Source organism: Zootoca vivipara, chromosome 6, assembly GCF_965207765.1.
Source record: "Zootoca vivipara chromosome 6, rZooViv2.hap1.1, whole genome shotgun sequence".
Classification (NCBI taxonomy): domain Eukaryota; kingdom Metazoa; phylum Chordata; class Lepidosauria; order Squamata; family Lacertidae; genus Zootoca; species Zootoca vivipara.
In genome coordinates, this window is record NC_142589.1 from 39,326,924 (window position 1) to 39,341,257 (window position 14,334).

The 14,334-nt window shown below is 45.0% G+C and overlaps 1 protein-coding gene across 15 annotated transcripts in view; it reads right to left on the reverse strand.

The window, feature by feature from the left end:
* Positions 1 to 14,334, reverse strand: part of ZFHX3 (zinc finger homeobox 3) — a 169,377-nt gene that overhangs the window by 112,478 nt on the left and 42,565 nt on the right. The window contains exon 1 of one of the 15 annotated variants that reach the window (XM_035118700.3): positions 845 to 4,089. The exons of the other annotated variants lie outside the window; for them this stretch is intronic. The gene's annotated coding sequence lies outside the window, so the exon portion shown is untranslated. Of the gene's footprint in view, positions 1 to 844; positions 4,090 to 14,334 lie in introns of those variants that run through there. 15 annotated transcript variants of the gene reach the window in all.

Here is a 14,334-nt window from a genome sequence, read left to right on the forward strand (position 1 = left end):
ATTCTGTCACATTGCAATCTGAGTTTGGAACATATACATTGATGGTGCTGCTACCATTCAAGCCTCTCACGTTTTAGTCCTCATTCCCCAAAGGATCATCCTGACAGCTTCTTGAGACACTTTGATCACATTTAAATTCCACTTGACACCTGCTGGAACCTAATGGGTTCCACAGACTGACAGAATGCACTTTGGACTTTTAGCATATGGTAGCCAAGCTTGATTACCTGGAGAATGATACCTCCTCTCTGCCTACAGCTGCTGAGAGTAGGGGGAAAGGAAGAGGAGCCTGAAGGCAGGCAGTAACTAAAGAGGAATGAAGCAGATAGCCGGACTGGGAAGAATCCAGGTAGAAACAGGGCAGCACAAGGCTAAGGCACCAACACAGCGCAGCTGAAGAGCAGTGAAAAGATGTTGTTGCTCAGTCTGCCAGAAGTCACTTCCTACTTCCTGTTCAGGGCTGCTCAGAGGGTGGAGTCAAATGAACCAGGGAAGCCTGAGGGAAGGCTACAGTGGAGCAATGCCTGTCAACAGCTCCCAATTAAAGAAGCTGATTTAGGGCAGTGTGACTGATTCCACCACACTGGGAATCGAGCCTAGAGGGTGCCACAGGGTACCACAACTGTGATGTAGTGACTTGAGCAGCACAGAAGGAGAGAGCTGGGGGCCCGCCAAATTTTGGCATCACACAGGGTGTCCCTGAAATTTGAAATACCAAAGTCTGCTCCTGCCATCCCTCCATTGTCAGCAACTGAGATGCTCATTAGCTTCTGTTGTCCTCACGCCGCCACCCCCGCCTGAGTCAACTGCCCACAGGCAGCCCTTTTTTATAGACGGAACTCACCAGAACTCTGTTCCAGCACCTCTCAGGTGAGCACCATTGCCAACAAGGGAAGCATTCCTGACCTCTTTTTCCAGAAAAATAGCACTGCCCATAGGCATTTCCTGAATGACCGAAAGACTTCCTACTCTTGCCACTCTCTTCACATTTCCAGCATTAACAAAAACTTGTTTATTTGCTTATTGCATTTGTATCCCACCTGTCCTCTAAGGAGCTCAAGGTGGTGTAAATATTTCTCTTTCTCCCTGTTTTATCCTCACAACAACCTTGCAAGATAGGTTAGGCAGGGAGCAAGTGATTGGCCCAGGGTTACTTCGTGTGCTTCATGGCTGAGTGGGGATTTGAACCGTGGTCTCCCAGGTCCCAAGCCAACATTCTAGCTACACCACACTGGCTGGAAGGGAACCCAGAGTCCTCAAAATTGACACCAGATGTAAAAACTATAATATTTACTCATTTTATTTATATACTGCCTATCTCTTACTAGAGCACAGGGCAGCATACAGCATAACAACAAGTACTGCAACCTCCACTTGTAACCCTCTCTTGGCTCAGCTAGCTCTGTCTGAGGCCAGTCAGCAGCTGCCCTTGGTGGCCCATTCCATGGTTCTACTTGACAGAAGTTCAGTTCACAGCTGTGCAGCCTTTCCCCAGTGGCATAAGGGAAAGCAGCTTTTCTAAGATGGCCTTGTTAGACTTCTTCAGAGTGACAGATCTTTTATGGAGTTCCTTTTTGGCTCCCACTTCAAACATATTATGTCCTGTTCCTCTGGCAATATAACACTTCTCTGCAGTGTCTAGAATCTTCATAGCTCTGCATCTAATCTTGCTGGACCAGAAAACTCAGCAGCAACTTCCACAAACTTCCTGCTTTTGAAGGGTTTAGTGCTGAAGGTTCATCTGAAAAGTTTTACTGGGGCAGGGGGCAAAAAACAACTGGCTGCTCAAGCTGGAAAGCCAAGAGGACAAATCTGGCACTCTCAGCAGAGGTACTACAGCAAACTTATCCTATTGGCTGTGACTTGTCTGATTGACAGGTGGGGCCAATAGGGTTGGCAGAGCTGATGGGGCGGGAGGGTTAACAGCCTGATTGTAAAATCAATGTCATAAATGCTTGGTAAGTTACAGGAACAAGCGGGAAGAAGAGGCTGCGATTGATAAAGGACTGCGGCTTTGATGCTGCACTAGGGACTTGTTTATTGACAGGAAAGCCAATCTCCTCTGCAGGCCAGGCCAGAGAAACCGGCAAATGCTTCCCAATTAATTGGTGGGCTCTTTGGCCTCACGGCTGTTCTGACTGCCCTTCCCCCTACCCAACAAGTTAACCAATGAAGGAAACACACCATGGAAAGGTATTCTTGCTACCACCACCCTACCCCTTTTATGCTCTTATCAGATGCCAGCAAAAGGCCCTGAGAGGGATGCTCTGCCAACCAACCAGGCCTATGAATACCAGTCACACAAACTGTGCTGAAAGGGACCAGGCCTCCTTCATGCGGAGCTTCTAGTCACTTAGGGGGAAATGCAGTCATAGACTCCAGGAATTGTCTCTGTCTGAACTCATAGCCCAAAACAGAGATTACACATCCCAGCTTGGGGGCTGAACCCAGCTTAAACAAATTCACCCCACAAAGAATTTTCCTGTCCAAATTCCTTCTACATATCCAGCACTACTGCATCTCTCTCTATCAGCCAGTCATTAAGGAAAAGGTAGCTCTTACTTAAGGAGGCAGAAGTCAACTAGTCAGGTCGATCAGTGCACTGTCTGTAAACATGTTTTCCTGTAAAATCAATGATCTTCAGTTAGAGAGAGAGAGAGAGAAGGAACTGAAAACCTAAAGCCCCCACCAACACCACCTCTCATTGCAGCCCCCAGGCTCTTGCTCTTCCCAGCTTCAATTCATCCCTGCTCCTGGAACTCTCAAGCCCTGACTCCACTGTTACACCTTGAAGGTATACCACAACCTATTTATGTTAAAAACATATATACCCTGCCTTTTGACTAAAAACATCCCCAAGATGGGTCAAAAATTGAAGATCCAACTATAACTTACTACAGTGATCAAAACAGAACACAACAGTAGTAGAGAACACCAATAACTTTGGGGAGGTGGCAGTGGTAGAACCCTCTCCCAGATAACATGTGGTATTTAGTTGTGGGATTGAAAAGGTCTTTAAAACATACCTTTTTACTACTGCCTTTCCTTAAGAGAGCTCAATATCTCTCATGTATCCATAAATAACTGGAATAAGTAACAATAAGTAATTAATTAATCAGCAGCAAAAGCCAGTCAAGCAAAGAAACCCCTTCAAACTCAAAAGAGGGTCCCAAAGGCTCTACCGAAGTTAGCCTACTGCCTAAATCAATAAAGAAGAGATAGAGCAGGCCTCAGCTAAGGAGAGTTCCACATTCAGGAAAAGGCCCTGCCCCAGATGAGACTCTGCTTTCTTCCAGATAGCAGTAGGGCTGGGTAGGTTCAAGTGGGAGACAGTGATCCTTTAGCTGCCTGAGGTGCAGGACATTTAGAGTTTTAATGGTCAAAACCAGCACTCTCTGAACTGAGTATGGAAGCCTCTAAAAGCTAATTAAGCTGATTCAAGATTGGGTTCATGCATCCTCTTAGCTCAACCCAATCAACATTCTGGCAGTTGTATTATGAATTGGTTGTAGAACCCTTGAAAGCAAGCCCCATGTGAAGAGTGCTAGAATTCTATCCACACCCCTTGTGTTGCACAAACTGAAAGGTATCCAAAGATACAAAAGTAGCAGGTTTAATCCTAAAATGTGGTGTCCTAATCAGAACACCACAGAAAGTATAAAGCAAACTGTTCACAGCAGACCAAAAGTTCCTCCAAATATTCCTGTGTATGAAAATGCAACAGATCCCTAGTCACTCACTACAAAATATGTAATTTATCTGTAAGATCAGCCTCCATACCCAAAGACTAGAAAGTGGCAAATGTAACACCACTTTTTAAAAAAGGATCTGGAAAATTGTATGCCAGGGGAAAGGTGGAAAACATTATTAAATATAGAATTACTAAAAATATAGAACAAGTCTTGCTGAAGCAGAACCAGCATGGTTTCTGCAATGATAAGTCCCATTAGCATTTTACAGTTCTTTGGAAGTGTCAACTAAGTAGTGCTGGGCAATATATTGTTATATCGTCCCAAACTGTTTTGCAGTCCATATCATGATATCCGTTTCATAATTTTTGACCTGGCAATATATCACAAATCGTGTGTGGGTGGGTGTGTGGGTGGGTGTGGGTGCGCGTGCGTGCGTGCGTGCGTGCGCTATACAAATATCACAATGTGAGGAAAAAATGTGAAGCCAGCCAATGCTTCCCTCGATTCCTGCAGCTTGTTAACTCTGCTGACTCAGCTCTCCCCTACCTCAGGCAGGGGGGTAGTGAATCACAAGAGCAGGTGCTGAGAAAAATCACAGTGCAGGAAAAATTGTGAAGCCAGCCAATCCCTCTACATATGGTAGATTCCATCCTTAATTCGGACATTGTGGTATATTGGGATATCACGATGTTTAGCTGCTGACATATCACAAAGCTGGAAACCAGGTATTGCCCAGCCCAGCAACTAAGCATATAATTAGTGGTGATCCAATCAACATTGTGCACTCAACATTTCAAAAAGCTTTCAATGAAGCACATCATCAAAGACTCCTGAACTAGTTTGGCAGTTATAGGATAAGGCAACAGGTGCTCTTGTGGATCAGCTACCTGGTTAAAAAACAGGAAAAAGAAAGAAAGAATAACTAGACAAGTTCTCACAATGGAAGAATAAGAAGTTGTGTCCTCCATGGATCAGTATTGGGAACTGTGCTTTTAAACTTATATTCATTGATGACCTGGAGTTAAGGGTGACCATTAAGATAGCAAATGACCACAAATAATTCAGGGTTACTAGAACAAAAATGGATTGTGGAAAGCTCTCAAAGGATATTTCCAAACGGTGTAACTGGAAATTGATATAGTAAATGCAATTCAGTGTAAACAAATGTAAAGTGATGCACATGCAAAAAACCAAAATAAAAATAATCTAGATTTCACTCATACACTAATGCAGACTGAAGTGGTACTGACTGATCAGGAACCAAACTTTGGAGTCACAGCAGAAAGCTCAATGAAGATGTTGATCCAGTGGGTGGTAGCTGTGAAAATTGTGGATTCCATTTTATTACTAGGAAAGGAATAGAAAATAAACTGCCAATATCATCATGCCATTAAACAATTCTATGGTGCCACTGTACTTTGTATATTGTGTATAGTTTTGGTTGCCTCACCTCAAAAAAGATATTGTGGAGTTAGAAAGTGTTCAGAAAAGGGCAACCAAAATGATCAAGAGGATGATATTAGGGGCTTTTTAGTTTAGAGAATGGCTCACCAACCCTTTTGAATCAGTGGGCACATTTTGCATTTTTTAAGACTTCTGTGGACATCAGTCACAAAATAGCTGCTATGGTGGAGGACAGGGGTCACCAACCTAAAGCCCATGGGCCGGAAGCGGCCCACAGAGGTCGTCTGACTGGCCCACAAGCCGCCCCCGAATCAAGATGCCCCTCGCGCGCTGCGCTAAACATGGCACTGGAAATCGCATCTGCGCATGTGCAGACACCAAAAAACGTGGGTGGGCACGCTCACATGTCCCAGCCCATGGAGGGATCTCCACAGGACCGATCTGGCCCAGGCAAGATAAACTTTGCCGACCCTTGGTGTGGGAGCATGGTGTAACACAAACGGCTTCAATGGCGGGCCCACCAGATTAGCCCCAGGACTGTGGGTGCCCAGGGCTGCGTAAGCTGGATGCACGCATGTGCCTGACGTCAGCACGCCTGCGGTGGCCCCAAACACATTTTGAAGAGGGGGTGCGACCAGGTGCCCCCACGCGGGCTCCCTCATTGGAGCCTGACTCTGGCACGCAGTCGGAGCTCCATTTTCAGATCAGATCTGACCTGGAGGCAGAGTGGAGGAGAGGCAGAGGCAGTGTTGCCACCCCTCTACTGTACTGAGCCAGCTCCCTCACACCCAGCTTCAGCTCTGTTCACGCAGAGAGGAGACGACTCGTGGCAGCCGTATTGCAACAGTGGCACCATTCTCCTGCACTGGGTGGAGAGGAGGCAGCAGCTGTGTTGCCATGATGCCGCCTCTTTCCTGTACAGAGTTGCATGCACAAGGGTCCTGCCAGCTTCCTCACACCCAGCCACAGCTCCACTCCTGGGTCAGGTCTGATCCGAGAGGTGGAGAGAAGTAGGAGAGCTGTGACAGCGCTGCCACTCCTCTCCTCAGCTGGGCAGCGCCACGTGAGGATGCTGCAAATGCAATAATAATAATAACAATAACAATAACAATAACAATAATAATAATATATTATTTATACCCCGCCCTGGGCGGCTTACAACAGAAAAATGAAATAAAACAATCTATTAAACATTAAAAGCCTCCCTAAACAGGGCTGCCTTCAGATGTCTTCTAAAAATCTGGTAGCTGTTTTTCTCTTTGACATCTGATGGGACATCCACCACCGAGAAGGCCCTCTGCCTGGTTCCCTGCATCTTGGCTTCTCGCAACGAGGGGACCGCCAGAATGCCCTCGGTACTGGACCTCAGTGTCCGGGCAGAACGATGGGGGTGGTCTCACACCCAGTAGTCTCACACCCAGCCAAGCCAGGCACAGCGGGCTCCATCCTTGCCCTGTATACCCAGGGTCAAGTGGTGGGAAAGTATGCTCCACCACTGGGCGTGCTGATGTTGGGTTGCACGCTCCCGCAGCGTGCTCAGCCCCGGCAGAAAAATTTGTGCGTGCCCAGCCTCTTTATGGGGAATGGTATGGGGCCTGGGGTACCCAGGGACCCCTGCACCCAGTGCCTATGTTCCATGGGTAGTCTGTCATAACACAAAATTAGAGAGAAAGCTATGCTTGATAGCCATAAGCTTACCATGAGAAGTCAACTATGTCTTGCTGGTCCTGATTGTGGAGATCACACAAAATTGTTGGGCAGAAAAAAAGCAGTTTTTGAACTACAGTATTTTTATGGAAAATTGGCATGCCATACATCTGGATTTTACAAGACATTTTTGCCTATTTCTGCCGACTGCAGTATTCTGAATATGTCCAGGAAATCCCTGACGTATGACTACCCTATTTTCACCACCACCACAACAGAGCAGGTTCTAAAACAAGCTCTCACACATGTGAGGTCAGATTCATTGTTAATCTTTTGCTATGATGGCTCAAGCTGCTCATTGCCCTGCCATCTAATCACTCATTGGAAGACTAAAGCAAGAAATCTTCAAGGCACAGTTGTGTTAACTGCCTGAGTCAGTTCTCCATTCCAGTGGAGAAGTAGCTGTTTTAGTCTGTTGTAGCAAAGCACAAGTCTTGTGGCATATTATCTTGACATAATTGCTGTCTACAAAAGCTTATATGCCATAATAAATGTGTTAGACAATAAGTTGCCACATTTTTTTTGTTTTGTTTTGTTTTGTTTTGTTTTCCATTCCTGAAGTAGATTGTAGCTTCAACAGAGCCACTAGCATAGAACAGGAAAATCACCCAGAGCCCCAAGAAAACCTTTTGAACCCAGCAATATCTGTGGTTGGGTTGCTCTTAACTGGTGCTTGTTGTAAGGAAAAAGCAAGGGCAGAACTTCACTCAGAATACTGGGAATGAAACCCATTACTGGCCAAATGGTAAGCAAGGAAAGAAGCTCCAGAAACGTGCCTTATGGTACCGATCCTAAAGCATGATACAAAACATAATGGCTTCTTGAGAGGCTCTGATTTTAGCAATATTCCTGGTTCATTCAAACTGTAACCCTCTACACACTTACCTGGTGGTAAGTCCCAATTAACCCAGTGACACTTACTTATAAGAAGACATTTAGGAGTGGACTCTCAGACATTTATTTTTCCATCAGTAAGCAACAGTACATTCAGTAATCAAGAAGTGGACTGTCTAAAGCATTCAAACTGCAATTCACCTTTAGCAGACTAGATTTAAAAGTTTTGCTGCAGTGGCATTTAAAGAGAAATCAAAACCTGCAAACAAGGTTCTCTCCTGCTTCGCCAGCAAGCACAACAATGGCTTCTAAGTGGGGTCAATCCCAGAGGCATCAGCCTTGTGCCAGAAGCCAGGCACAACTTCCTCAGCTCGGCTATTTCCAGCACAAATATAAACTCAGACTGGAACTGAAAGCTGCCAACTCAGCCAGTACAGGGACTGTGTAGCAACCTCACCACTGCGGTTAGAATCCAGGCGGAGGCAGAATAACTCTAAGCAGTTGTGGGAGGGCAAGGAAACACAGGAGAGCAAACACTTCACAGCCCCTCCCCTCAGACACAGCCACTCTACCCTGACCTGATCCCTGGCAAGGGCTTTGGAGTTTCCTAGGCAGAGGAAGAATGGCTGCTCCCAGAAGGGCAATGGTCAAGTTCAGTTTGAGGCTTCCTTAAAAACCACACAGGGACATGCCCTCTGCCCTACCAGATCCAGCAGTGGGGAAAAGACCCAAAGCAAGATAGACTTAAGAGGAAGGTGGGGGATTTCCTCTCAGGAACGCCCCTGCTCCACAGGGCTTGCCACCAGCAGCCAGAACTGGCAAGCTGACAAAACTAACAAGAATGACACAACATAGCCTGCTTAAGTGGGCACAAGACACGAAGGCAGACTGATGCACAGCAAGGCCTTCTGATCTTCAGGCAGCCCCTTGAGTGTAAACAGATTTCCAAGCCACAGGAAGCCAGCACAAATGTTTGACAACCCAGGAAGGGAACACAGCAGGTCTGAGTCCCTGGCTCAGGAAGAGGGGGAAGAAGTTTCCCAGGGCAATAACACAGCCAGATCAGGCCAGACTTCTCAGACAACACCTCCTTCTGCCAAAAGGTGCCATTCAATAAGTGGCTGAAGTCTAAGCAACTAAAGAACATGCTATCTCCCCCCCCCCCCCGTTAAATGTTAGAGAAAATGCTTCTTTTTAGCTTTGTTCTAATAAAACTGGGAAAATATTTGGCTACAGTGTGCTTCAGCCAATAAATGTACAGAAATGGGCTTACTGGGGGCACATCTTTAGAACAATGCTTCTACAGAGGAAAGTCAAGAAGAGTCAGAAGTCAGAACCTTCTTGATTGCACATCTGACATGCTCCAACACTCCGAAAATTTTCACTGCCCTTTTCTGTAGAGCTGAAATCACCACCAAAAAGGCAATTAAAATGTTCATGGAACTGGGACAACTTCCTGATGAAGAAAAGCCAAAGTGCTTGGGACATTTTAAGTACAAGATAGCATGCAACTGGAGCTTATAAACTTATGAAAAATGTGGCAAGTGATTTAAAAAATGTTTTCTCCTTCTCCATATAATAGTAGAACTTGGAAGTCACCCCATATACTACACTACATATGACCCACCCCATGAACTCACTGCCACAAGATAGTTGATGATTTCTAGCTAAAAGGTCTCTGAAAGCATTGAAGATAGCTCAGCAGAACATCTGCATGCACAAAGTAAGAGAAGTGGAAACAACTAATTGATGGTAGTATGGGTGGGATATAAATTCCAATGAATAAATCAACCCAGCAGTCTTCCCCCTTTCCTTCCTAAGACCATGTTAAAATAAAAAAATAAGCAAACTAGCAGCAACACATTAAGTATATGGTACTGGTGAGTTTCTGACTGTGATCCCAAGATTTCTTTCGTGGGTGGCTCCATGGGAAAACCCAGCTCAAAGGACAGAGCATTGTTTCTGACTCTGGGCTCTCTCCTTGGAATCAACTCCTGTTCATCTATGCTCAAGGGAGACCAGAGGAAAGGAGTTACTTGGGCCTTGGGATGGGCAGATGCAAAGAGCTCTCAATACTTCTGGACACCAGCACTGAAATGGTTACTCTACAGCTTGGCCTCCTGCTAATTGCAGGGCTTTATTTTTTTATTTCTTATTACCCTCTCACACGCCTGATGAGATTATATTACCAGAACTGACAACAGCTGGAAGCAGCAGCAATATGTAGAGCCTCTGAGGAGGTGATGCAATTTCATTTTCATTGATCAGAAATCAGTAGGGCAGCAAATGATGGGAAATTCCATTATGAGAAGGATGGGGCCACAAGACCCAGTGTCCAAATGCCAAAGGGCATGAAACCCTCCCCTGGGTAAGGCCCAGCTCTCTGGGCAAAGGAAGCTTCCCCAAACCCAAAAAACAGTGCTACCCATACATTCTTGCTTTGAGGGATGAGGCAGAGTAGGGCATGTTTCATGCCCAACATAACCAGGTATACAAATCTGCATCAAGCAGATAGGTAGGTGGAACCCAGCCTTGGGGTCTGATATGGAGACTACGTCTTACAGGAAAGACCCCAGAAGCAAACCCTTGTCCCTAGGACCAGAGCAGCTCATTTTAGCCAGGGCAAGAAGAAGTCATTTCAAGGCCCCAAAAGTAACAGGAGTCCAAGCAACAAGTAGGCAGAATGTTCCATTTTGCCCCTGCCCATTCAGAGTCTGATCAGAATCCTCATGCTCCAGGCTGTGTCTATGCCACCTGAGACCTTCAGGCTCAGCTGTCAGGACTAAGTCTCAGGACTAAGGGTTACACCTGGATAGCCATTTTGGCATTCTGTCAAGTTGCAGTACTGCCTGGGCTACACACATATAGCCCATTTTCCCACCCAGCCCCTTCAGGGCAGACAGGTCCCTGCAGCAGACCAGGGGTTAACAGAAGCTGACCGCAGTTGCACAGCTGTTAAGGTAATCAATACCACTGAGATACTAAAGCAGCATAAGCCACATTATTGATTGCCAAGCAGATGATAAAACTGTTTATTATGATAATTGCAGAGCCCCTACAAGAGTACAAAGTGCAGCCTTCAGCCCGTTGCATAAAGGAATAGAAGGATCATCCAGGTATCAGCAAAGCCTGGGCCAAAGACCTCCACACTAACTTAGGATCAGCTGCTTTCATTCCAGGATACACTTCTGAAGCTCTCACACACAAACAAGCCCAAGACTTAAACCGCCTTCTGGGCTGAAAAATACTTGAAATTCCTCCCATGTCAGACTGGCTGAAACCTCAGTGATTCTCAGAGAGGAGGGGCAGAGCGCATGTGGCAGAGGAAGAACCTTGGGCTCCCCACTCTCTCCCAGTACTGTACTATCCCTTGCCCTAAGAAATAAGGGAAGTATTGGGGGGATATAGCTACCGGTATTTTGCTCTTCATATCAGGCTCCATCAAAATAGCAATGCTAATGACATTCCTACTACCGTATATAGTGAATCCATGTGTTCCCTGGATGGGTAAAACAAGAGGTTCTTCTTCTTTCACCAGACCAGTAGCAACTGATTACTGTTTGAGAGTCAAATTGAGAGTCAGTGTTAATTACTGATGTGGTATTCTTGATTTTTTATGTTGAAGAGAAGGAGAGTGTGCTCAAAAGATGGAATTAGTTTACAAGTGAGTCCTCCCAAAATAAGCAAGTTGACAGTTGGGTCCTGCTAAAAAAAGGAAGAAAAATGAACAATAACAACAAGGAGCAGCTGCTGCCCTGGTCTAAATGCTACCTTTTCTCACTAACATACTATACATTATTTCCCCTAATAACATTCAGTTTCAGCCACCACTGGTCACCACTCCACAAGATGATTACTTGTCTATTACTGTATGTTGTGACGACAGACAGCCAAATCTTGTGCATGCGGCACAATTCTGTACTTTACTTACAGAGGCCTCTTTCTGCAAGATCTACCATATATCTCAAAAAGCAGGTATAAGTAAAGAGCTATCCTTGATTTTCAATGGAGCTTGTTTGAAATTGACTTGTTTCATGCCAACTGCTGTCCCATGCTCTTCAAAGGTCTTCCGAGACTACTCTCAATAGCTTTGTACAACCCCTCACTTTCCTTCAGTAAATTGTCACTTTCACATTCCCTTTTTGCTCTGTTCATTCAGTAGATCTAGTTTAAATCCACTTAAGCAGCAGCCTGCTTGGTTCTAAACTACTTGGATAATATTCATTAGGATGAAAGGCAGAGGGGCTGGAAAACCTGTGTTGCAGCAAAGAAGTACACAGACTTCAAGGCAATTCATCTTTTGCTTCCATTAGCCAACTAGGCATCTAATAAGTGGAACATGGTAGCAACTAAAAGTCAGTACAGATATGGGTCAACTCAAGTTACTCCCTGAATCCACAGAAATGGCACAGGGAAGGAAGGGAGCACCCAACAGCATCACTAATCAATTGCTTTCACTAGTTTCCATGCGCTGCTCTGGTTCACCAGAAGCAACTTTGTCATGCTGGCCACATGACCTGGAAGCTGAACGCCAGCTCCCTCGGCCAATAACGCGAGATGAGTGCCGCAACCCCAGAGTCAGTCACGACTGGACCTAATGGTCAGGGGTCCCTTTACCTTTTTAAATCTCTATCACTCTTCAACAGCTTGGGTGGGACCTAGAGACATCAACAGATGACTGTTTGCTTAACTTTTTGCTTCAAGACTCAACACTTCACATATCCAGAGCTCCTCAGCATCCCTACATTCAATTCTCCTAGCTAAGACAGGTCATTACATATGGCACTGAGGGTATAGGGCCTCTTCTCTGGGGTGCTATAAGCCATGGCAAATGAATAGCATGTTCAAATATACAAGAGGACCCCAAACAGTGCTGGAATAACTGAAAATGAGAAGGGGTTAATTTCCTTCATGAACATAAATCACCCCATGGATGAGCTAACTGCAGGTGCAAGGTCAGCCAAACCTGTTGCTATGGCAATGACCCAGTACCCTGACTATATCTGTGATTAATGCATGTCAACTCAGTAGTGTCAGTCTGCAGTTAGTCTGTATGACAGTCTGTGTTACTTGTCCAGTGCTACATCTTGAATTGCTGGACTTATTTAGAGCAGGGGAGATACTTTGTACCTGTATGCATCTGTATATAGCTGCATCTGCAAAAGCCTGCAAGCTGCATACATCTACGTTTTACTAACTGCATACAACTGTTTTACTAACCCTTATCTTCTGCAACAGTAAACTATTTGGATCTTAAGCTGCTTCCATGTGGTGACTGGTACTGGGAACAACTTCCACTGCATGAGAATATCACTTGCAATTCTGCGGGGAAGAAAGCACAAGCAGCAGTGGCCTCCAACACTGACTGGTTCTATTACACGTTCAATGCTAAATATACATGTTAGCAAAGTTATATTGTTCAGAGCCACCTTCAGAGCCTATGCTTTCTGAAAGACCTGTCAAAAGCCCCTTTCTCACCAGCACTTGCTTCTAACAGGACTCTACTGCCTATTTTCTACTAGAACTCCATGGCCTTTGTAGCTGGATACAGCTCAAATTTACCTTTGCAAGCTTTCTGCTTTGTTAATGCATTTTCATGAGAGCTGTCACTGGAGGGCAGTTTAGCAAGAAGCCCCCAGGTTGACCTTTGCTGGCAGCCTCCAAGCTCTCCATGTAAAGTGATCTAATGGCTAGGCAAGGTAATTAGTGCTAGAGCAGTAATTGCAGCTTCTAACTAAGCAAGATGAAGATAGCAAAAATTCTCCAGGGTGCCCTGCTGGGGACCCCAACACACACACAAAAGCTTCTGCTTGCATTCAAACAGAGAGGCTCAGCAACATTTCTGTATGACATCAGCATGATTAAAGAAAGTTGAATGAAAGTTCTGAAAACAACTGGGGCAAGTCTCCATTTTGCAAGTTAATAAATAAAATAATAATAATAATAATAATAATAATAATAATAATAATAATAATAATTTTATTTATACCACACCCATCTGGCTGGGTTTCCCCAGCCACCAGACTGAAACTAGGTAGCTCAAGGATCATGGTCCATTAGAAATTACAGACCAACTCACTCCAAAATACCACCACTGGGCAGATTTACTGAACCAGAACAGTCTCACAGCAGAAGTCTCAATAATCCAGGACTTACACTATTACCAAATTCACTCAAGGATCTGTATGAACTGTTGATATCTACTCTGAGACCAACATGGTAGCCATTCATGAAATCCTCAAGAAATAAAGACCCACCATGTGCAATTCAAAGCTGCAATGTACAGCCCTACAGGGCATTCCTTCCCTGTGTCCTAAAACTTGCACTCCTGTAAGGAACATCCCTGTCTGGCAACAATGCATAGCTTCCTCCTTGACATTTGGAGCTAGTTGTCTTACCACCACCATCAATCTCAAGAGGCAGAAACCTTCAAGCATTCCAAATGTTCATCATCACAATGAATCTATGGTGAAAAGGAAGCCAAAACCAAATTATTCTTACTTGCTTCTTTTGGCTCCAAGGCCTGGCAACAGAGAGAAACATGACAAGGTTAGAAGCTGTTCCAAAGGGCCAAAAAGAATGAAGCTGGTTCTCCAATGAACGTACATCCAGTTGAAAGCGTAATCAGAAAACTGTTTCAAAGAAGAGAATCCATTTGCCACCATTTCTTATCATTTGTTTTGACTGTTTTAACACT